The following is a 24,318-nucleotide window of genomic DNA, read 5'->3' on the forward strand; positions in this document are numbered from 1 at the left end:
CTGCTGCTCCAGAGAAGCGGACACGGAGCAATGGATCCAAACTACAAGAAAGAAGATTCCACCTAAACATTAGGAAGAACTTCCTGACAGTAAGAGGTGTTCGACAGTGGAATTTGCTGCCAAGGAGTGTGGTGGAGTCTCCTTCTTTGGAGGTCTTTAAGCAGAGGCTTGACAACCATATGTCAGGAGTGCTCTGATGGTGTTTCCTGCTTGGCAGGGGGTTGGACTCGATGGCCCTTGTGGTCTCTTCCAACTCTGTGATTCTATGATTCTATGTGAAACTGCAACTGGTGGTAGCTAGATGTCATTTTTTGTACACGATACTTACCTGGTGAACTGCCTTGCCAGATTCGGAGAAGTGCAAATTCCGGTTTTGTTTTAGTGCGCACATATCTTTGGGAAGTGTGGCTTCACTTTCAAATGAGAATTGACTTGAATTTCTCCCCCAGCTCCTACTTGGAAGTAGCATTCACCGACTGGAACCTCAGAGAACTTTCCTCCTCTTGCCCACCCCCACATATTTGATGAAGGATTTATTACAAATTGGCGCTCCAAACAGTTCCCTCTTTCCTCTTCACCTCGCTGTCAGGAAGAAAAGGCTCCTTTCAGGTACCAAGCATTGAAAGCTTTTATTAGCAAACCTCAGGCCAGTTTAGTCAATAACCCAGTCGCAATGGCTTTATTTACCTTTCTGTTATGACCCCCATAGAGCGGAGATGCTAAACGTCTATCCAAAGAGCGCTACTTAAATTGCAGCATTTATATTCTGTCCACACAGGCAGTTTAACTGAGACAATGAATGTGATGGATGGCTGTAGCAAAGGGGCCAGTGGTGTCAGCATATTTTTTAATGGATCCTGCATTCACTTTCTTACTTTCTCTCCCTATTTTATCTTAAATTTCACTCCCAAATGCCAGCCTTTTAAAAACAGGGCACTCACTTGCCAAAGACAGGAACGGATCACTATGAAGGCAAAGCAAGACTGAACAGGGGAAAGCCGAAAAAGTAAGGAAGAGGAGACGCATGTTTAATTTGTGTCCCTACATGCTCTTGAAAACGAATACCATTTTCTCTATCTCCAGCATCCCATCTGTTTGCATTTGAAGGCAAATCTACCTAATTCACATTTTCTGAAAAACTACAAAAGCCATCCTTTGAAATCTGAACTTCTTTGAATTTCGCAGTGCAGTTCTGCAGCCAAGTAATGTGAGGAAAGACACACATGCTAGGACAACGCGGACATAAAAACGCATATATTTAACATTAATAACATTAAAAGTGAAATATACTAGGGGGGATTGTCTTGCATAAAAAACCCAAAACCCATTCCGCTGCCTGATCCACTTAAGTATTGGGTGCTGGGATGCATTTGCAGCCGGGGCGGACGCAAGATTCAGCTCCTGAGATGTGCTGCATTCTGACACAAATTTGTGCATGGGGAGGGCATCGTCAGAGCCTTAATTAAGCCCTGCCAAGCTGCTCCTCACCTTCTTCTCCTTGCAGATGCACCCTCCCTTCCTCCCTGTCTCTCATTGTGATTAATTTGGTCATTTGGGGGCTGAGTAGGAATTTGGGGGCAGTCTACTTTTTCTGGTGGGTTCCCCCCCCCAACTCCACACTGAATGCCTGACTGTGACAGCATTACATGGGCTGCCATGTTCTTTAAATAGGTTGTATACATTCCAACATTTCTCTGATGAAAATAAGGACTTCCCATTCCGTAATGATAATTTTACTATTTATTCCCCCCTACACACATCTTACTAGGTTGCCCCAGCTTCCAACATATATTAAAAAAACACAACATTAAACATTACAAAAAACCTTCCCTATCCAGGATTGCCTTCAGACGGCTCGGGGGGTCTGATAATTCCACACCCTTCAACATTTCTCCAATGAAAATAGGGACATCCTAAGTCGGTTTCGGGGGCCTAATCCAGTCTCCTGGTTGGTTTAATCTGGCCCCTGTGGCAGTTTATTTCCTGAGGTAAAATCCTTTGGTTGGCCCCCATGGCACTTCACTTCATCAAATCTGGCCCTCTTTGAAAAAAGTTTGGACACCACTGTGACCTAAGGAAAAGCAGGACATTCCAGAATGAAATCAGAAAGCAGGGCGGCTTCTCTAAATCAGGGACGTCTCTGGAAAATAGGGACACTTGGAGGGTCTGAGGTTGATTTGATCACTTTGGGAGGTTAGTAGCAGGAAGGGGAAAAGTTTCAAGCCATGCATCTTTCAGGGTGATGGGATGGCCTCAAGATCTGGGCTGTGGGGCCCTGGGGTAGGATAGGGGCTGCTTTTGAGGACAGCCCATCTCATCTCCCTGAAGTTGTGAGACTGTGGATGCAGCAAGGTCTATCTATCCATCTTTTTGGTGTGGCCTGAGAAGGGAGGTAGGCTGGGCAGCCATAAATCCACTTTCCACAGACAAGGGCTTTGGTCACCCCAATGGCTGCAGTTTCATTTTAGAGTTAGTTCCCTCACCCACTGTTGTTTCTTTCTTTGGTGCTTTTATTAGTTTAAACTTAAATAAAGTGGCCATAGTCCAACCCAACCTGTCTGTCTGTTTCTGGATTCAGCCATTAAGTCACCATGTGTGTGTTAGGCAAAATTGCATACAGAATTGTGTGACTTAGGACAAATCCACACTAAAATGCAGATGAATTTTCCTGAGGACATGCAACCGGAATGTGACATGGCACGGATGAGGCCATGCCATCCGCCCATGCTGTCATTAGTGTGGTAAAACATCACTAGAAAAAAGCATATAATAGGAGCTTGGATCATCGTCGACAGAAGGGAAGTATTTGCTAGGGGAAGAGACCATAACTTAATAGATAGATGATCTAATTTGCACACCAGTGATCTCAGGTTCTGTATTCAGCTTGAAGTATCTCAGTCCACAGGACTGCAAAAGGGACCTCTGCCTGAGATCATGGGGAACTTCTGCCATTTAGTGCAGACCAACTTTTCCCAGCCCTGTGCCCACCAAAAGTTGTTGACTACCATTTCCACTATAACCCTGATCGTTGCCCATGCTGGCAGGGGCTGCTGGCAGTTTTTAGTCTGAAACATCTGGAGAGGGCCATGTTGGGGGAGGCTAATGTAGACAGTACTGAGCTAGTCTGACCAATGCTCCATCTCCTTATTTTCCCTCCTTCCAAGGGGAAGGCCATACCTCAGTGTAAGAGCATCTGCTTCTTGTGACAGAGGTGCCCGGTTCAAACCCTGGCATCTCCAGGTAGGGCTGGGATCCCAGGGGCTACTGCCAGTCAGTGTAAACCAGGTTTGGGGAGCCTTTGGCACCCCAGATGTTGCTCAACTGCAGCTCCCATCATCCATGGATCCTCTTAGTTTATATATATGCTTTATATTCTGTTCAGATTTACTCCCTAATCCCCCTTGCATTGGCCTTTTTGAAGGGTAGCATAAACAAAACTTCACACGAAGTCACTTGTTGTCATGATGCCAAGCACAGGATTAATTGACTCATTAACCTTAATCATTTTGATGGTGGATTTTTTTTTTTTTAAATTATTGTGAAGGTCAGATGCAGCTTTGGAGATAGATGCCCTTAGCTTTTATGGCCGCACGTCAGAAAGGCTTTCAGGGACTGTTCCTCTTAGGTAAACAAAAGATCTCTCAGTGGTGCTAAAGGTTATGCAATGAACTTGAAAAGTCCCAATGTGCTTGAAGTGTAAATGTCTATGTATGTAAATATGCAATAGTTGGTATGCTTCAATTGGCCTACATTTTTTATCCTTGCTCCATGCCTAAATCAGTGACTGCTAGGACACTGGTGGGGAATCTCAGTCCTAGAGGCTAAATGTGGCTTCTTCCTGGAGCCCACCCACTCCCTAGTCATTGTACTTCTCCCCAGGCCAAGCCCCTCGCCAGCCCTGGTTTGTACCCTCCTCAAGTGTTTTTGCTTGGCTGGAATGTATCCTTAAACACTGAGCATGGCTCTCATTTGAATGGGCAGAGGACAGAGAGCACCCCTCTCTGGTGGTGTGTCCAGAAGACAGCCTACTGCACAAAGGGGGGGGGATACATTATTTGCTCAAGTCACAATTTTAAAAAATAGGTTTTTTTAAATTTTACAATTTAATATTCAACACATTTATCAAATACAGAAAAAATAAAATAAAACAGAACTCCCCTCACCCCATGACTTCTGTCAACTTCCCCTTCTGGTTCTTTAACTATTGTACTTCTGCTTAATTTTTGTCTTATTTTTCATCCTTTAACTGAATGCTCTTATATCCTTATCACTTTTATATCCAATCTTCATCATTTTACATCTTACATTTATTTAAATTCTATGTTATTATTTCTTAACCTTTACTCTTGTTTTCTTAATTGTAAGTGTTTACTCAACCCCTGCCAGTGAGTCCATTTCTTTACAATTTCTCTATTGATACAACATGTACAGTTCCCAATCTTTTTTAAAGTCTCTGTTGTCTTTGTCTCTGAGTCTTCCCGGAAGTTTTGCCATTTCTGCATATCCCATAAGTTTAACTTGCCATTGCTCTTTCCTTGATATCTTGTCGTCTTTCCATTTTGGGGATAGTAAAATCCCAGCCACTGTTGTAGCATACATGAATAACTTATTCTGGTCTTTTGGTAGTTCTTGCCCTATAATACCTAGCAAAAATGCTTCTGGTTGTTTTTTTTTACAAAGGTTATTTTAAACAACTTTTTCAATTCATTATATATTATTTCCCAATAATTTTTAATTATTTTACAGTTCCACCACATATGTTAAAAAGTACCTTCTTTTTCTTCACACTTCCAGCACTTATTAGAACTTGTGCTCAAGTCCCTTTTGCATCTGGCTCTGCCCACTACAGTGGTGCCCGCAAGACGAATGCCTCGCAAGACGGAAAACCTGCTAGACGAAAGGGTTTTCCGTTTTGGAGGTGCTTCGCAGGACGAATTTGCTATGGGCTTGCTTCGCAAGACGAAAATGCCTTGCGATTCCTGGGGTTTTTTTTTCCGCTCCCCACCCCCTTTTTCTAAGGCACTAAACTGCTAATAGCCTTTTAGCAGCTAATCCACTAATCCCTTAAGCCTTTAATAGCCGCTAATAGCCGCTAAACCGCTAATAGCGCTAATCCGCTAATCTGCTAATGGGCTTGCTTCGCAAGACGAAAAAACCGCTAGACGAAGAGACTCACGGAACGGATTCTTTTCGTCTTGTGAGGCACCACTGTACTGGCAAATGCCCCTGGAAGGTTGCTGAGAAGTAGTGTGGCCCTTGACCTTAAAAAGGTCCCCTAATACCGCTGTAGGAAGAACTGGGTACCTTTCTTTCTTTTTTATCACTGAATCATTCTGAAGAGCTGAATGAGCTTGCACTGTTGTTTGCCAATGGTAGAAGATTATAGCCTCTTCTGGATTTCGCTGTTGCTGTCGTTGTTGTTATCTGCCTTCATGCTAATATTAGTACTCCCCAATCTGCAGACTTAATTGTTCTGATTACCCTGCTAAGATTTTATGCAATCTCATTTCAGTCTAATGACTCTCCATTTATATTTTCCAATGAAGCCAATGCTGGACTCTGCAAGATCGCTTTGAGCCTCATTGGGATGCATGCATTTTAAAGCCGTGTTTACTATGAAACCATCCTCTTAGTCACACAGGATTTGTTGTAATGAAACCTACACACACATACACACACACACATACACACACCCCTGATGTATTTTCATTATCCATTGGACTTTTCAGTGCACAAAGCGGTTTTGCCACTTTGTAAGCACTGTCTATACTTCTCAGTTAACAAAACTGATCCTTCATATTCTAGCTCAAGGGAGGGGGGAACTGGATCCAGCCAGTGGCCATGATCCCTGACAATGATGTCAGGTGACCCATTTTTGCCTTGCATGGCACTCCGAAAGCCCTAGTGATCAGCTGATCATCCATGGGGATTGCATAGTGCTGTCCAAGGAAGCCCCGGCTATCAGCAGATCAAGAGAGTTTGCAAAGCGCCTTTCACTACACTGTGCAAGCCCAGATGTCCCAGTGGTTGTGCTTGCAACATGGCTGTGTGGGTGCCATCAATCAGCTGCTTAGCGGTGCCTGCAAACCCCTCTCTGGCCAAGCTGTGTCTTCACATGCCCCACACCTGACATCATATATTTTAAATTCTTACTCTATTACTTGTGTTGCTGTTTGTAACTAGGCCCATGGCAAGCAATAGGAAAAGCATTGCTGTTATATTCACTTGCCAAAGCAAGGATTACTCTGGCACCCCTGCAGATGATGTCATCAGTCCCGTTTTGAAGAAAGTCCTGGAGCTTTATTCCCTTGTGTTTCTCCTCCACCACACCACTGGTCAGGTCAGTTCCCTCCTTCTCTTCCTGATGTTCAACTGCTTTCAACTCAGATTCTGATGCAATCTCAGATTCTGATGCAAAATAAGTTTGCTGGAACTTCTGATGTGACTGAGTATCACTCCATGACATTGTGGAGAAGGAAACTATGACTACCACAAGAAACAGAGAGAGAGAGAGAGAGAGAGAGAGAGAGAGAGAGAGAGAGAGAGAGAGCTTGGATGATATATGCAAGCATGCTTCTGTTTCACACAGACGGGGCAGTAACAAAAAGAAACATCTCAGGCATTTTCTCATAAAAGTATATTCTGATAAATTTTGGCTGGGCTGTACCTCAGTTCAAGTCAAGACCTTGCTGGAGCAATGAGCCTGATTGGAGCTCTCCAAGGTCCTGAAACTCCTTGCTCACCTGTCTACTGCTAGACTGCATTGCCCTCAGGCAACCTGAAGTGTTCCTGTGGAATTCTGCTCAACACTGGGGCAGACTACATATCAGTATTTTTCTTTATGCGTTCTGAGTCCAACATCTCCCTGTGTATGCAACACACACCACACTAATTTGTCTGAAAGTGACTTTGCTTCACTGCCCAGGTCAGAGATGTGGAGGCACTGATCTCAGTATTAGAAGGGGACACACACACACACACACTGTGATGGACTCTCTCCTTCTGTAGCAACAAAGTACAGCTGACTGGAAAATTGGATTTGACAATACGTTAGCACTACTGGCCTTGCTCAAGATGGCAAAAGTCACTTCACAAAACAAGAGAGAATACATGTAATAATTCACCCTGCAATCAAACTGTCCATCTGCTTGTCTAAAAGCCACTTGCTTACCTTCACAATCACCAAGGCAGATCATTAAATAAAAGGAAAGTCAAGGGGGAGGAGAAAGATACAATCCCTTTCATTGCATGGGGAGCGGAGGAGCGAGGAGTCAAATGTACTCAAGGGACAAGGATGGCTTTTAATTGTCTTGTTTGGTTTATTTTATTTTTAACGTTTGTAACCTTCGTTTCAACCCTCAAATCATGCCCTCAAGGCAGCTTAAAACAAACAAGCAACAATCATGAAGCATTAAAACTGCATGTAAACAAATTAGAAAAACAAGCAATTGGTTTTTTTCAAAAGGCGAGGTGTGACAAAGGAGGAGAAAGGCAACATATAAAATCATTTCAAAAATATGCAGCGGACACTGATAATAGGAAACCATTTCAAAAACATCTGACTTCTACTGGGTCTGCATCATGAGTGTGAAATCCCAGGTCTGGCATTGGAACTCAGCAGCACCTATTTCTGACTGCCCAGGTTTAATTTATCATATACATTGACCTTTATTAAAAGATCTTCAGCCAGATGACACGCAACCTTTAGCTTTTAATTTGAATGTTACCATTTAAACTGCCACTGCGAAGCAGGACCCCATCAAAGAAAAGGAAAGAAGTATCTAGCCTCTCCTGGCTTATTTTCCTCATTCTCTCAGTTCTGTTCTGTCACAAACAAACTCCAGGCTCCCTCAGAATTCTTCCAAGGCCACATCAAATTTCCTCTCGCCACACTCCTCACAATCTTGTTTTGTATCTTCTCGAATATTTTTACCTTTCTGGAATGCACCGTTGAACTCTAATAATGCCTGGATGGAAGACAGAGTATGGCTTTGCATATGTGTGTAGCACAAAAGTAAAAATTACATTTGTTGCTCTGCTCACCTCTAGTCTCAACCATTACTGTCAGTTAGACCTTGGAAGGTTGTCAAGAAGAGAACATAACTCTCTGACTGGAGTGAGTGGGTGAAAAAGCAAGCCACTTAGCCACTTTTGGTGTGGTGAAATTGCCCCTCAACTTTAACACTTCAGACTCTGGATGTAAGAGGGCCTGACCCACACATAGAAAATGAAATGCTTACTAGGGACCATTTTAGACCAGGGTAGAATCTACGCAGATATAAAAAAATGCTGTAAAAATGCTTTAAATAAAATAAAAAGTTTTGAAAAATGCATTGAATTTTGCATAGCTCACTGTGGCCATCTAGTGTCACATTTGTATATTACACTTTACAACAGCTTTCAAACATTTTATTTGCAGGTGTATAGATGAGTCCCTGATTTCTGTTCATGGTACCCTCAGGCAAATGCTGAGAGCCTACAGCAACCAAGATAGGCATCAATTTAATTTTAACTTTTTTAAAAAGGAGAAAGGGTTATCACCATCCCAATTCCCTTGCAATGCTTCTGGGCCCTGCTTGATATACTGCCACTATGAACTGTTATGTCAGCACCCCCTCGGGCACTTGTGGGTGAATTAAGATGGCTGCTCCTGCCTACTCTCAGCATGGGCAGTGGGGCTGGAGCTACTGTTTCTTTCACTGCCACTGCAAATCCCTGCTGCTCTTCTCCGATGCTCAATACACTCAGGGGTAGCGGGAGCTGCTGGTTTGTTTGGGGTGAACCAAGGTGATGCCAGGGAAGGTAATCAGAGGTCTTATTGCCCTTTACCACAACAGTTTCCATTTCTCAGTACCTGCATCTGGTAGTCTACTCTCTCTACCACGTAGGTGAGAAACCTCAGGTAAAGGGGGTATATGTGTCTCTCCAGCCCTCTCTAGATGGAAAACTCCACTTTTGCTTCTGACCACAACCACCATTTGCAGGCACCAAAAATAATACAGTAAAACTACCTGCCTGGTGTCAATAGAGATCCAAAGTACAAATGTTGCCACACTGAGATAATTTGTTAAAGGTAAAAGTAAAGGGACCATTAGGTCCAGTCATGGCTCACTGCGGTTGCGGCGCTCATCTCACTTTATTGGCCAAGGGAGCCAGCGTACAGCTTCTGGGTCATGTGGCCAGCATGACTAAGTTGCTTCTGGCAAACCAGAGCAGCACACAGAAACACTGTTTACCTTCCCGCTGGAGTGGTACCTATTTATCTACTTGCACCTTGACATGCTTTTGAACTGCTAGGTTGGCAGGAGCAGCAACTGAGCAACGGTAGCTCATCCTGTTATGGGGATTCGAACTGCTGACCTTCTGATCAGCAAGCCCTAGGCTCTGTGGTTTAACCCACAGCGCCACCCGCGTCCCCTGAGGTAATTGGTTAAATCTTGCTATATAAAAGCCAACAGAATAAAGAGGCCCAGCAAGCTTTTCCACTGTTGTCAGAGCTGGCTCCTGGTCCCAGCTCACAGAGGACCAACGCTAGCCGGTAGTAAAGTATCAAAGTCTTTATTGAAGTATAGTTTCCATTTCAAACCTCAGCGTCCCAGCTCTACGTCTAGAGTCTAGACCGGCGAAGCTCCGTCTGAGTCTCCGCCCCCTGTACACCAGTTTAAGACTCTAATCTTACTCCACCTCTTCCTTCCTCTCTCTTTTCCTCTGGGTCCTACTACCCCCCGGGGTCTCCTCCCTCCTGGACTCTTCCGACGCAGACGTTGACCCCCCTGACTCCTCCCACTCTCTTCGGCGGGCTTTAGGACTTGGCTCCCTACCCGGGCTGCCCACCGTGCCGCCCTCCTGTACATTTGAACTTGGCGCACGCGCGCGTTTAACTTTCCTGATGACCGTTTCCTCGCTCCCCGACGGGGGTGTGGTCACTCCTGCCTCATGTTCTCCCGCTGCCCGCGCGCCACCTGATCCCGATGCCTGGGACTCCTCCCCCCTACTGCACTCTGGGGGTGACGCTGGTCCTGATTTCCAGCTGCTGCTCTCTGAGTCCCCTCTGGCCCCTTCTTCCCGAGGTGTCCCCCTGGGCACTCCTCTTGCCCTGACTATGGGGGCCCCTTTCTGTGAATCCTCCGAGTCACTGGAAAGACTCAGAGACCTCGGATTGCTGTCATCGCTGACATTTCCTTCGGACTCCTCCCCTTCGCTCTCCATTTCCTCCCTCTCCTGTGCCTCTGCTCCTGAACCCCTGACATCCATCCCCCCTCGAAGCCCCTCCTTCCCCCCTCCCCCTCCTCAGGCGGGGGTGCTGGGTGCTCCGTCGTTGTGGGGGTTAATGCGGATACAGTTCGTCCCCCGTGGCGTGCATCCAGCCGGATAAGTCCGGCTCGTCCTCCGTGTTTTCGCCGACCTCGATCTCCTCTGCTTCCATCTCCGTGCCGCCATGCTCGAACCCAACGTCCTCCCCCAGCACGTCCATGTCCATCTCGCCCTCTGTCACCTCTGGGTCCGTTGCCTGCCAAGGACCCCCCAGCCACCTCCTGCTCCACCGCTCCTCTCCTCGATCGTCCCACCAAAACGAGCGGTCTGAGGCAAACCCCGAGGGCGATCCCTCCGGGGAACGTGTTTCTATTGCCGGTTCTTCGTCCGAGGTGAACCCCTGGAATGTGCTGGTTGAAAGCGTGGGTGTGAAAAGCCAGTCGTCGAAATACTCGGCTGGCATGGGCCTGTGTGGGAACAAGGCATGAAACTCCTCCTTGAGAAGAGGCTCGTTCAGGGCATAGTCCGGCACCCAACGGTTGGCGCTGGCCGGGGTACCTTCACTGGCGAGAAAATATTCTACTCCCTCTTCCCCCCATCTCGAGTCTAAAATCTCTGTGACCTGGTTGATGGGCTCCCCTCTTGGCGACTCCCTCCTTGGGGGGGTCTCCCTATACGGGTGTGGTGCCGTGCCCTGCGCCTGAAATCGGTGAGGTGCTTTGTAGGGCGTGAGCACCGACCTATGGAATACTGGGTGCATTCTGGATCCCTCCGGAAGTGTCAACCGGAAGGCCACTGGATTGATCTGTGCCTCAACTTGGTAAGGTCCTAGCTGCTTATGTCCGAGTTTCTTCTTCGCTAATGATCTGGTCGGCACTGCGTGGGCCGCTAACCACACCCAGTCTCCCACCTGTATGTCCTCCCCGACCCTTCTGTGCTTGTCAGCCTGCAGTTTGTATGCGTGCTTTGCAAGCTCTAACTGCCTCCTAAGCTGTTCGTGAACCTCCTGCAATTCTGACGCTAAGACTTCCGCTGCCTGTGGCTCCCCCTCCCCCAGTCTCTCTAATCCCGGGAAGGTTCTGGGATGCCTCCCGTTGTTGGCGAAGAACGGTGTCACCCCCGTGGACACGTGCTTCGTGTTGTTGTAGGCGAACTCAGCGAGCGGCAGGTAGTCCACCCATGTTGCCGGCTGCTGATTTGCATAGCATCTCAGGTACTGCTGCATGATGGCGTTGACGCGCTCCGCTTGTCCGTTGGTCTGCGGGTGTCTCGCTGACGCTAGGTTGATCTTGACGTTCAGGAAACCCATCAGCTTCTGCCAGAAGTTCGAGATGAACTGTCGCCCCCTGTCGGACAAGATAGACCGTGGCAGACCGTGCACCCTGAAGACGTGGTCTATGAACAGTTTGGCGGTCTGTTCCGCCGTGGCCACCTTCGCACACGGAATGAAGTGGGCCATTTTGGTGAACATGTCCACCACCACTAGCACTGCCGTTTTACCCCTTGAGCTGGGTAAATCCGTGACAAAGTCCAGGGCCACCCTCTCCCACGGTTCGCTCGGTGTCTGCAGCGGTTCGAGCAGTCCCGCCGGAGGTTTGTGCACTGACTTGGCCCTTTGGCAGGTGTCGCACCTCGAGACGTACTCCGCGACTTCCCCCCTCATCTTGGGCCACCAAAAATCTCTGGCAACTAATTCTGCCGTCTTCTCCTTGCCAAAGTGCCCGGCGGTGGGTGCGTCGTGCAACTGCTGCAGTACTTTCGCGCGGAGGTCGTCTCCCGGTACATAGAGTGCCCCTCTGCGGATGAGCAATCCATCACGTATTTGGAACTCGTCGTCCTTCACCGTGCCCTTGTGCACCTCCTCCATTTTGGCTTGTGCGAAGGGGTCCTCCTGCAGCGCTCGACGGACCGCATCCAGGTCCACGGTTGCTGAAGCGCACGCCCACGCTTTCGGTGCGAAAATGTGCTTGGCCGCTGCTGGTGCCGCCTCTTCGAGGTATTGCGGCTTTCTGGACAGTGCATCTGCCATGATGTTGTTGTCACCTGGGATGTACTCTATCCTGAAGTCGAAATCCGCAAAGAACTCCGCCCATCTGATGTGCCGCTGGTTCAGGAACCTTGCCGTACGCCAGTACTCCAGGTTCTTATGATCCGTGCGAACCTGCACTGTGTGTTTGGCTCCGATGAGGAAGTGCCGCCACGCCTTGAATGCTGCATGAATGGCCAGCAACTCCCTGTCCCAGATGGTGTAGTTCTGCTCTGACTTGCTGAGCTTCCTAGAGTAGAAGGCACACGGTCTCCAGTCCCCATGCGGGTCCTGCTGCAACAGTACTGCGCCCACGGCTCTGTCTGAGGCGTCCGTTTCAACTCTCATCGGTCTTCTGGGATTCACATGCAGTAGCTGCCCTTCGGACGAGAAGAGACGCTTAAGGTTCTGGAAGGACTGCTCCGCTTGCTCCGTCCAGATGAACTTCTTCTTCTTGGAGCTGAGCGTGTCGGTAATGGCCGCCGTCTGCATCGCGAACCCCTTGATGAACTTGCGGTAAAAGTTGGCGAAACCCACAAACCTCTGGACCTCCTTCCGATTGCGCTGGCTCTTCCAGTCCAACACTGCGCGAACCTTGGCGCTGTCCATGGCGAGCCCCTTGTCTGACAACTTGTAGCCCAGGAAATCCACCTCCTTCCTGTCGAACTGGCACTTCTCCAGCTTGGCGTACAGCCGATGCTCCTGCAGTCTCTGCAGAACCTCCTTGACGTCTCCCTCGTGGGTCTCCTCTGATTCTGAGAATATCAGGATGTCGTCCAAGAAGCATACGCATTTCTTGTAGAGGAGACCCGCCAGGACGTGATGCATGAAGGCTTGAAAACAGTGAGCGCCATTTTGTAAACCGAAGGGCATAACTCTGTATTCATAGGTGCCCAGGGGCGTGAACATGGCAGTCTTCCACTCGTCGCCCTCCCGTATGCGAATCAAGTTGTACGCCCCTCGCAGATCCAACTTTGTGAAAATGCGTCCTTTCCTCACCGTTGCGAGCAGGTCGTCTATTTTGGGCATGGGAAAGGCCGTGGGCTTGGTTCTGGAATTTAAAATTCTGAAGTCTACCACAAGTCTTTTTTGGGGCGTGTCCTTCTTCTTCACAAAGAATACAGGACTGCCCCCCACTGCCTTCGACTCTCGGATGAAACCGCGCTTCAAGTTGAGGTCTATGAACTCCCTGAGTTCCTGCATCTCGTCTTCAGACATGGAATACAGTTTCCCTGTTGGCAGCGTCGCCCCAGGCAGGAGGTCAATCTTGCAGTCATAGGGCCGGTGGGGAGGCAGCTTGTCCGCTTCTTTCTCGCAGAAAACCTCCAAAAACGCTGCGTACTTGAGTGGCACTGCTTGCATCGTGCCTAATTGCAGCTGCGGGTCATCCTCTTCCCCTTCCGGGCTAGGCAGAATGCAATGTTCCGCACAATAGGATGAGCCGAAGGTCAGTTGGCGCTGGTACCACGCCAACGCTGGGCTATGCCTGTGCAGCCAACTCATGCCCAATACTAGAGGCGTGTCTGACAGTTTGGTGACATTGAAGCTGATGACTTCCTGGTGATTTCCAATCCGCATCACCATCGGTGGTGTTTGCTGTACCACCTGCCCCCCCAGCAATTCTCTGCCATCCACCGTGACAACCTTCAGAGGCATCGTGGCTGGCAGTAGTGCTATGTTGTGCTGTTGAATGAAATCCAGTGCTATAAAGTCTGCATTGCTGCCAGAGTCAATGGTAATCGGCACTTCCATAGTTAGTCCATTAGGTAGTTGGAGCGATGCTGTAAGTTGCACCACTGGTTTGGGCGGGAGGGGGTCTGTGGGCTGCAAAATCTCTGGGGATTGCTTCACTGACTTGTCTGGCTGGACCCCAGCACCTCTTCCTCCAGCCAGACTGTGTCGTTTCCCTGCTGCGTTGCTTCTGTTACTGTTGCTGAGGCTGCAGTGTGCTTGTGGAGCCTCTGGGGACACTCTTTCGCCATGTGCCGAGCACTGTCGCAGATGTAGCACTTCCTGTTCCCTCTAGGAGGCTTCGTCTTGACTGCTCCCGGTGTTAGGGCTCTGGTAGCTGACTGAGCCCTAGCACCTCCAATCTCCATTGGTTCTTCTCCCCCTCCCTGCGAGGGTGTGGATTGCGCACGCGCTGCTTCTTTGGGAGGGAGGGGAGGTGCTCTGGCTGGCGCCCTTCCCCAACGTCCTTCTTCTCTGTACCAAGGACGTTCTTCCAGATGCACCCCGATCTCCAGCGCCCTCTGGACCACTTGCTGAGTGTTCTTGGGTCTCTCCCCCCTTGCAATCTCGGCTTTCACATCTGCATTCAAGCCTTCCCAAAAGAGGTCTCTCACTGGAGCAGAATCTTTGTCCCATCCCAGCGCATGAACTAATCCAAAGAATCGTGCATGGTACTCCCTTACAGTGGCTCTGCCTTGTTTAAGCCCGTGTATGTCTCTTCTGGCCATGTCTATGTCTATCTTTGATAAAAAACACGAATCCATCGCTTTAAGGAAAGCCTTCGCATCTCGGAGCGCCGGATCATTATCTCTCCATAAATTCCTCAGCCACGTTTTGGCCTCCCCATGCAAATGGGACAAGATAAACCCCACTTTCTCTCGCTCATCTCTAAAGTCCTTTTCTAGCAGATCCAGCGCAAACAGCAGGTCTGCTCTGAAGTTAGGGTACTGCTGTAAACTCCCGTCGAAATGAGATACCAGGCTGCCCCCCCTTCTCCCAGTCCAATGCCCTCTGCTTTGGCTCCCTGTTGTCCCAGTGCAGAAAGCACGTCCAACCTGGTTCGGAGATCTCTGCAGGTGGCATCCATTTCCTCTTCCCTTTTCTTGAAGCCACTACCTCCGCACTGAGTTGAGTCACTGCAGTTCGTAGTTCTGCTAGTTGCTGTTCTGCAGTCATCTTGCCTGTTTTGTGTGAGCTCTGGAAGCACCACTCCTTCGCCCTCGCTACGTCGACTCACGTTGCGAGGTTCTTGGTGCCAAGACTTCTTTCGGAGACGGAGCTTACTGTCAGAGCTGGCTCCTGGTCCCAGCTCACAGAGGACCAACGCTAGCCGGTAGTAAAGTATCAAAGTCTTTATTGAAGTATAGTTTCCATTTCCAAACCTCAGCGTCCCAGCTCTACGTCTAGAGTCTAGACCGGCGAAGCTCCGTCTGAGTCTCCGCCCCCTGTACACCAGTTTAAGACTCTAATCTTACTCCACCTCTTCCTTCTCTCTCTTTTCTCTGGGTCCTACTACCCCCCGGGGTCTCCTCCCTCCTGGACTCTTCCGACGCAGACGTTGACCCCCCTGACTCCTCCCACTCTCTTCGGCGGCTTTAGGACTTGGCTCCCTACCCGGGCTGCCCACCGTGCCGCCCTCCTGTACATTTGAACTTGGCGCACGCGCGCGTTTAACTTTCCTGATGACCGTTTCCTCGCTCCCCGACGGGGGTGTGGTCACTCCTGCCTCATGTTCTCCCGCTGCCCGCGCGCCACCTGATCCCGATGCCTGGGACTCCTCCCCCCTACTGCACTCTGGGGGGGACGCTGGTCCTGATTTCCAGCTGCTGCTCTCTGAGTCCCCTCTGGCCCCTTCTTCCCGAGGTGTCCCCCTGGGCACTCCTCTTGCCCTGACTATGGGGCCCCTTTCTGTGAATCCTCCGAGTCACTGGAAAGACTCAGAGACCTCAGATTGCTGTCATCGCTGACATTTCCTTCGGACTCCTCCCCTTCGCTCTCCATTTCCTCCCTCTCCTGTGCCTCTGCTCCTGAACCCCTGACAACTGTGTTTAACCATTTGGCTGAAGCCCATGGTTTCAATATATCCTTTTTTTGTGAAGGGCCACGCCTTTCTGGACTGAAAATCTAGCGAACCGAGGTTAAGTAAAGCTGAGTTGTCCTTTCAGCAGGGACAAAAGCTGCAGGGCTGTGAAAAGAATCCTATGCTGAAGGCAACCGCATGCGACAAAAATATCAGATTTAAGATAAACTGGTCTGAACAGCTACTGTAAAGTAAGATACTCACTTTGTGGGTAGATAACAATCTTTCGTTTGCAATTGGATCTAATCAGCATGCAGCATAGCAAAGCTGACTCTGGTTCTCGGAAGACTGCTGTACAAATTATTGCTATTCTGTTATGTTTGCAGTCTGTTGCTTTCCTCCCACCGAAGAACAACAATAGGTGCATTTTCTCCTAAGTAATGAAGCCAAGCCTTATTGTAGCAGACTGATACTAATTCAGAAACAGGAAAAGAACAGGAATTAGTCCAGACACCCTTAGGTGCCAGAGATGCGGCAAGGATCAAACCAACTTAGGAGAGGTGCTTTAAGGTTCCCTAAACACAGTTCAGGGACAAAGCCAAGGGTCAGGATTCCAGCATCAGCTAAGACTGCACAGGAGCACGAATTGGAGAGCCCTGGTCACACTTTTAAACAGATGTGTAGGAAGTCTAGCAATGTGTGTGCATGCCGGTCCAGCAAAGAACTTGTGACATGAAGCCAGGTGTTCCTCCTTGAGGCCAGTTCTGATCTTTGAACTTTCACAGGAATATTGGAAGCTGGCCTGATACCAAATCAGACCATTGGTCCATCTTCCTCAGCAATGTCTACACTGGCACTGGTTCTTCAGGGTTTCAAGCAGGGGTCTCTTCTTGCCCAGTGGCAGAACTTGGGGTCTCTATTTAAGATTGTTGCCCAAATGTATGTGGGTGGGCAGGGGTTGTCTATGCATATTACTGAGAAATTCAGGAACCTTCTCAAAAGCATTACAAAAATGGACTCCTTGCAGAGTTTCAAATGGACTGGTGACTCAGCATGTTTGCATGTTGTCTGGGCCCATTAATTCTGCAAAAGGAGCTCCTCTCAACAGGACATCAAAGTCATCAGCCCAAGCATCATTGCCCTCATTTGTAGCTTTTAGGGACGTATCAATAATGTGGTACATAAGGGCATCAGAATCCCCTTGCTGGGCCAAACCAATGGTCCATCCAGCTCAATGTTCTGAGATGGCCAGCTAGATGCCATTATGGGAGGGTCAGGAGCTGGGCATGACAGAATTATCCATCTCTTACATCTAGTGTTATCCATCTCCAGCATCTAACAATCAAGACTTTTACACCTGTGGCTGAAAACTGAGCAACTTTCTCCAATTGGAGGCAGCAGTACTTCTGATAGCAGTTGCTGGAAACCACAGGTGGGGAACATGAAGTTGTACTCAGGTCTTGCTTTCTTTCAGGATTTCCAGAGGTATCTGAGAAGAGGATGCTGGACTAGTTGGGCCATTGACCTGACCCAGCAGGCTCTTCTTATGTTCTTATATTTATGTTGTTTGCTTATGTTTCTGGACCACTACCGACAAGCCTTCCAGCCATGTCTCATGCAATCTAAGTTCTATGAGAGAAGCTTAAGGGAGCCTGATGTGCTTAAGCCAGCAGGGAGGCTGATAGAGATGCAATTTGATAAAGGTAAAGGTAAAGGGACCCCTGACCATTAGGTCCAGTCGTGGCCGACTCTGGGGTTGTGGCGCTCATCTCGCTTTATTGGCTGAGGGATCCGGCCTACAGCTTCCGGTTCATGTGGCCAGCATGACGAAGCCGCTTCTGGCGAACCAGAGCAGCACACAGAAACGCCGTTTACCTTCCCACTGGAGCGGCACCTATTTATCCACTTGCACTTTGATGTGCTTTCGAACTGCTAGGTTGGCAGGAGCAGGGACCGAGCAACTGGAGCTCACCCCATCACGGGGATTCAAACCACTGACCTTCTGATTGGCAAGTCCTAGGCTCTGTGGTTTAACCCACAACGCCACCCGCGTCCCTGGAAATTTAATAGCCAACTTCCAATACTGGAAAGGTTGTCACACAGATGAACAAGAGCAGAGTTTCCCAATATTGGATCTCTGGCTGTTGTTGGACTACAACTCCTAGCTAGCAGGACTAGTGGTCAGGGATGATGGGAATTGTAGTTCAAAAGCAGCTGGAGACCCCAGTTTGGGAAACCCAAAACTCCCATCTTGTTGGACTACGGCTCCTCTAACCATTTGCCACGCCTACTTGATATAGGACCATAGAAAGCTATCTGATACCGAATCAGGCCATTTCTCTCCTTAACACGGTATTGTTTACACTGACTGACAGCAGCTCTCTGAGGTTTCAATCGGGGAGACTTTCTCAGCCCTACCTGGAGACACCAGGGATTGAACCCGAGGCAAAGGAGATGCTCTCCCACTGAACTCCAGCCCCTACACCCAAAGGCATTTCTGAGGAGGGAAAGATAAGTTACAGGACTCTAAGCCTAGGAGTAATAGTCCAGGAAGGGAGTCTGAATCAGCCCCCTCAACCTTCAAGACTCCTTCCATTCCACTTTTAAAAGCACAGCTTGAGAGACAGTTCAGCAGCAACGTAGCTCATAGCTCTGGGACACTCTACCCAGTTGCATTAGAGTGGTAGAACTCAGGCTATTGTGAGGCCCTGCCTGATGTTATAAGGCAGGCATGGGGAACATTTTTCATCTTGAGGGCCACATTCCCTCTGGAATAACCTTCTGGGGGTGCATTCTGGTTGTGAGTGGGGACAGAGGCAAACATGGGTAAATGGATGCGATACAGTAGGTGACATTCTAGCTACTCAAATACCAGATATTTCCACATACAGAGAGGCACAGGCACACACCTCCCCATCCTCCAGCCAAGCCAGCAAGGGGCATCATCACAGTTCATTGGCACATTCCTTATAGACAAAAGCTCTTGGAGGGGGTAGAGGAGGACCAGCAAGGGGGATGGCCTTGGTCTAGAGAAGAGACACGGCAAAGGGAGAATTCTGAAGGCCATGTAGTGAGGCCTGGAGAGCTGTGTTTGGGGCCCTACACATTGCCAGGATTTGGCCATCAGAAACAGTCTAGGTCCAACTCCCAAGAGATTGAGATCTACTCACAGAGTTAAAAACTGGCAGTGATCTACTCCATTTTTGGGGGTTCAGGTCAAAGTTTTGAGCTTTTTTTTTAGTAAGGGAAGCCCTGTTTTCTTGGGTTCAGATCAAAATTATTGAGCTTTTTTTTTTTTAGGAAGGAAGCCCCTTTTTTGGGCTAAGGGCTTTTTTTAGGGGAACCAAAGTTGTTGAGCTTCTCTGGGAGGAGCCAGTGATCTACCTGTGATCTACTACAGACGTCCAGTGATCTACTGGTAGATCATGATCTACCTGTTGGATGTGCCTGGTAGGAAAATCCAGACGTATGGCAACCCATGTCAGAAGTGTAGATTTTGGTGAATTTCCTTCTCTCTTTTTTTAAATATTGCAAAAAAAGTGCTCAACTTTTTGAAATATGGCAACCCTAAGCTGTGGCTTTATCAGTTGAGTGCCTGTTATCCCTGGGAGATGATGCATTTGCTTTTATAACCTCATTTGACCAGCTATCCATTATCCCTCTCCCTGCTTGCTACTGCCTGCCACTGTTGTCTCCTGTGTGCACTACTACAAGCCCATTTCCCTGGACCTTGTCCAGCCCAGCACAGGCTCGCACCATAACTGGAGCAAGGCAGCCATCAACACGAGTGAAACCGGGCAACTGCCAAAGGCCTGTAGCTATAGGAAGGGCGCATTGAGCCTGGACATAAGCATCAATTTGTTTGACAACCCTCATCAGACTTTAAAGCATCAGCTCTCCATAAGGCTACATGGAAATGTTCAAATCCCCAGGCACCACCATTGCATTTCCTCCCCCAAAGAGTCTGAACATCTAATCATCTGGGATGCTTCCAGCTCTGTTTTACACTACAAACCCAGACTCCATGCACTCCAGAACATCTGTGACAATGCTGATTTCTCCATGCCCTGGTTTCAAGCTGTTTCACGAAGGATTATGGCAGCTTTCAAAGACCGTGCAGATCTGAATATTCAAATTTTGCTCATTGCTCAATAACAGAAGTGTGGCGCAGCAGGTGTGCTCAATGTTGCAAATGAATTCTGAAAACAGCGCATTGCTGTGCAGAATTTAAATGATCCACCACCTCTCTCTCTCTCACCTTTTCAGCCCTGGCAGCCGTGTTTTGAAACAATGCTGTTTATCTGATGAAATGAGAAATTCTCTTTCTTAACTGTCTGTGCCAGAGCCTTAATCTTAGTTACTGAAATTATCTGACAGCACAATAACAGGCTTTTAAACAAGGTCATTCTCAGTTAGGGTTGGATGGTTTTCTAATTCTGAAGAGAGAGAGAGAGAGAGAGAGAGAGAGAGAGAGAGAGAGAGAGAGATGCAAGTCTTTTCAATAAAATAAAAGGCAACTGAGCTGAACAACCCTTTAGGAATATGAAGAGAAGGAATTGGGACTGGAAGAAAGACATGGGGTCTGTAAATTAGCTGCAAACAAAAGTCTAATTTATTTCTTGGGATGATTAGTGTTAGCGAAATGAATGAGGCCATCTCCTTGCTCAGGGTCTGATGGCCTGAATAATATGGCTGTCTTGTTTGCTTTCTCTTCTGCTGGATTGTGAAAATGTACATTTAGACTTCCAAGGCTGAAGTGCAAAGCACAATGAAAGCATACAATAACAAAACATAAAGCCATCTAAAGCGTTGGTGGGGCTAATGTACCATCAAGATGTTTTTATGCAGAGCGGTAGAAATGCTCTACCTTGCATATCCTCTGACATCCCATAGATGAGAATGGAAACACCTTTGTAGACTCCCAAGTAATATGAACAATGCGCATGTTTTCACAGATCACTACCCAATGGATGTTTGCATGCCACTGACAGCTCTTCTTAACCTTATAGGTGCTTAACGAACTGTAACAATTTTACCGTATACCAATTTAAAAGAGTGCGTAGTCTCACAATTGATCCAGATGTACTGATAGAACCATTCTGATGCGAAACACATCCAGCAACTGTCACAATCGGCATGCACAGTTGTAGAGTTGGTGAGGAGACTCAGTAGGGTTGGATTTAGGTTTGATGAGGCCCTAAGCTACTGAAGGTAATGGGGCCCTTTATATGTCCAGCTGTCCTTTGTCAACAACAAATTGTCACTGTTTTTTCTGTTGAATATATGCTATATGGCAATTTATGGACCTAATAGGTATCTAAAGGGATGTGGGTGGCACTGTGGTCTAAATCACAGAGCCTAGGGCTTTCTGATCGGAAGGTTGGCAGTTCGAATCCCCACGATGGGGTGAGCTCCCATTGTTCGGTCCCAGCTCCTGCCCACCTAGCAGTTCAAAAGCACATCAAAGTACAAGTAGATAAATAGGTACCACTCCAGCGGGAAGGTAAATGGTGTTTCCGTGTGCTGCTCTGGTTCCCCAGAAGCAACTTAGTCATGCTGGCCACATGACCGGAAGCTGTCTGCAGGCAAATGCCGGCTCCCTGGGCCTATAGAGCGAGATGAGTGCGCAACCCCAGAGTCGTCCGCAACTGGACCTAACAGTCACGGGTACCTTTACCTTTTAATAGGTATCTAAAGCCATTTGCACATAACAAAATACGTATTTTATCAAAGTAATTGTTGAACTGAAATACAATTAAGAAGTATATTAATAGTGATTTTTTGGGGGTGAGGGCCAAGAGAGTTGGGCCCTAAGCTATAGCTTGTTTAGCTTATACGTAAATCCAGCACTGGGTGACTGCATGGAAGGGAACCATTGGCCTGGCATTAGGGCCTCCTCCAACAGTCCACAACAGATGGATTGCTACAGGCAAGAGGACCTTTTCAGTAGTGGCCCCAGGTATGGAATGTTCTCACAAGGGAGGTCTACCTGACACCAACACTGTCAAATTTTCAGGAGCAGGCTAATTCGGCTTTACCATCAGGCGTTGCACTGTTACGGTTTTTCTCTGCTGATAACTTTCCTTCATGGACTACATGGGTAACATTCACTTCAGTCTCTCTCTCCCCTCCCCACAACAAACAAATATATATATATATATATATATATATATATATATATATATATATATATTGCACATGTACTGAAGCTCATCCATGGCAGAATCTTTGGAAGCTTTCAACAAATTACACTGAGTTAGCCCTAGGAAAGAAAACATGTAAATAAATATAAATTTTGGGCGCACTTTATTAAACTCAGCAACATGAAATATGCCTGCGGAGGCTGAAAATATTGAGCACAACTGCACAGGGACCTTAATTATTTACTGATTTAATAAAAGAAATGTGGTGTCTTAATAGATTGTTAAATGTGTGTGCATTTCGGTTTTATATTGAATTTTCCTGGCATACAGCGGCATTCGTGTCTTTGAGTTATTGCTGTCATAGGCTGAACTTCAGTGAGCAAACATCATTGATGGTTCAGTACCTGAGCATTTTCAGTGTGTTTCTCTCCTAAACAGGCATCTGAGAAAAGATTGATTTTCCCATAATCTCATCATAAAACATTCATAAACAATATTTTTTGTTTATTGTGAGTGGTTTGTTTTTAAATTACTTGTAAAATGTCTGACAGTAATTTATCCCAGGGCTGTTTTCAGTTGCTAGGGAGGAAAAACAATCTAGCTCCATTCAAATAAGTTATTGGGATAATGGTTGGTCCAAATTAAGTCCTTCTAATTATAGATTGTGTCAAAGGGCTCCTTGTCTGTTGCTGCAAGGGTTAGTTTTAATGTTTAGAATGTGTGAGTTTTCATGTTCTGCATATACAAGGGGGGGGGGGGAAATGAAGCGTAATATCCAACAGTCTCTGCCTGCTAGCGCAATGACTCTTGTGCTATTGCATGATGAGTTTTAACGTTGGTCAGCACAATAATCCAATACAACTGTTGTTCAACAAGTTTTTGCTTGTGCAACAGATCTTGCAGTCTTTGGCACCACAAAATTACCAGCTTGCTCTTGCACAACAACATTTCATGGGTGCAAAATATTACAAACATACTGCTAAATGACTTTAACCTAGCGCTGCACTGGATATGACCCAAGGTCCATAGCGAGGGGCTGTCTTCAACTAAGTTTAAGTTTGCCATCCCCACTGATTTCACTGGGTCTACTCTGAGTATGACTTATTTGAAAGCCGAGCCTGAGCAAATCTAATTTTAACTAATTTCCTTGCAGGGACTGCAACAAAACGGTGTGGTGTGCTTCACTCCTGTTTAGGTTTCCAGGAAGCCAGCTATTAAGTAGTGGGTTGACAAAGCAGATGACACAGAGATTTCTCCAAGTGGTTCTTTATAGAAAGCTGGAATGGAACTGAACAGCAAACAGCTCAGCCAGCCTGCTTTTATAGGCAACCGGCTGTCAACATTGTAACAACAACAACCCAGGGTTTCCCGCCTGGGACGTGGACCTGAGTGTAAACTATATACATGATACCCCTGGTGGCCAGGGTGAGAACATCAATACATAACACCAGCCATGGTGACTTTCAGAATGAACCATTCCAGAATATCTGAAGGAGCGTCTCCACCCCCATCGTTCAGCCTGGACACTGAGGTTCAGCGCCGAGGGCCTTCTGGTGGTTCCCTCACTGCGAGAAGCCAAGTTACAGGGAACAAGGCAGAGGGCCTTCTTGGTGGTGGCATCCACCCTGTGGAATGCCCTCCCATCAGATGTTAAAGAGATAAACAACTACCTGATATTTAGAAGACATCTTAAGGCAGCCCTGTTCATGGAAGTTTTTAATGTGTGGCATTTTAATGTATTTTTAATCTTTGTTGGAAGCCGCTCAGAGTGTCTCAAACCCAGCCAGATGGGAGAGGTACAAATAAATTATTATTATTATTATTATTATTATTATTATTATTATTATTATTTCCCCTCCACCCAGTTTCCTGTCCATCCTACCAGCAACAGTCACACCGCATTTTGTGGGTACTGAGCATGCCCAGTCTCATCAGTCTTTTTTGGGTGGAACTTGCCCATTTAAGGGGTTTTTTCCCCCTTGAAGAATGCTTGTACTTTTTCATATCTCAGGGTTCCACAGACCATGTTTCTCAGTGCCTCCATTTTGGCTGCAATCCTATCAACACTCAGCCGCTGGATTCAGTGTTAGAAGGTGTTATTAGTTATATCGTGCTTTGCTATTAAAGTCATAATCAGGTAATAA

General features: G+C 47.4%; 1 long non-coding RNA gene across 1 annotated transcript in view; it reads left to right on the forward strand.

Moving 5' to 3' along the window:
* The first annotated feature begins 21,208 nt into the window (after positions 1-21,208).
* LOC310666934 overlaps positions 21,209-24,318 on the forward strand; it is a 396,489-nt gene continuing 393,379 nt past the window's right edge. The window contains exon 1 of the long non-coding RNA XR_014506118.1: positions 21,209-21,344. This is a non-coding gene — a long non-coding RNA (uncharacterized lncRNA). The remainder of the gene's footprint in view (positions 21,345-24,318) is intronic.

The sequence above is a fragment of the Podarcis tiliguerta genome (genome assembly GCF_965153285.1).
Source record: "Podarcis tiliguerta genome assembly, chromosome: 16".
NCBI lineage: Eukaryota > Metazoa > Chordata > Lepidosauria > Squamata > Lacertidae > Podarcis > Podarcis tiliguerta.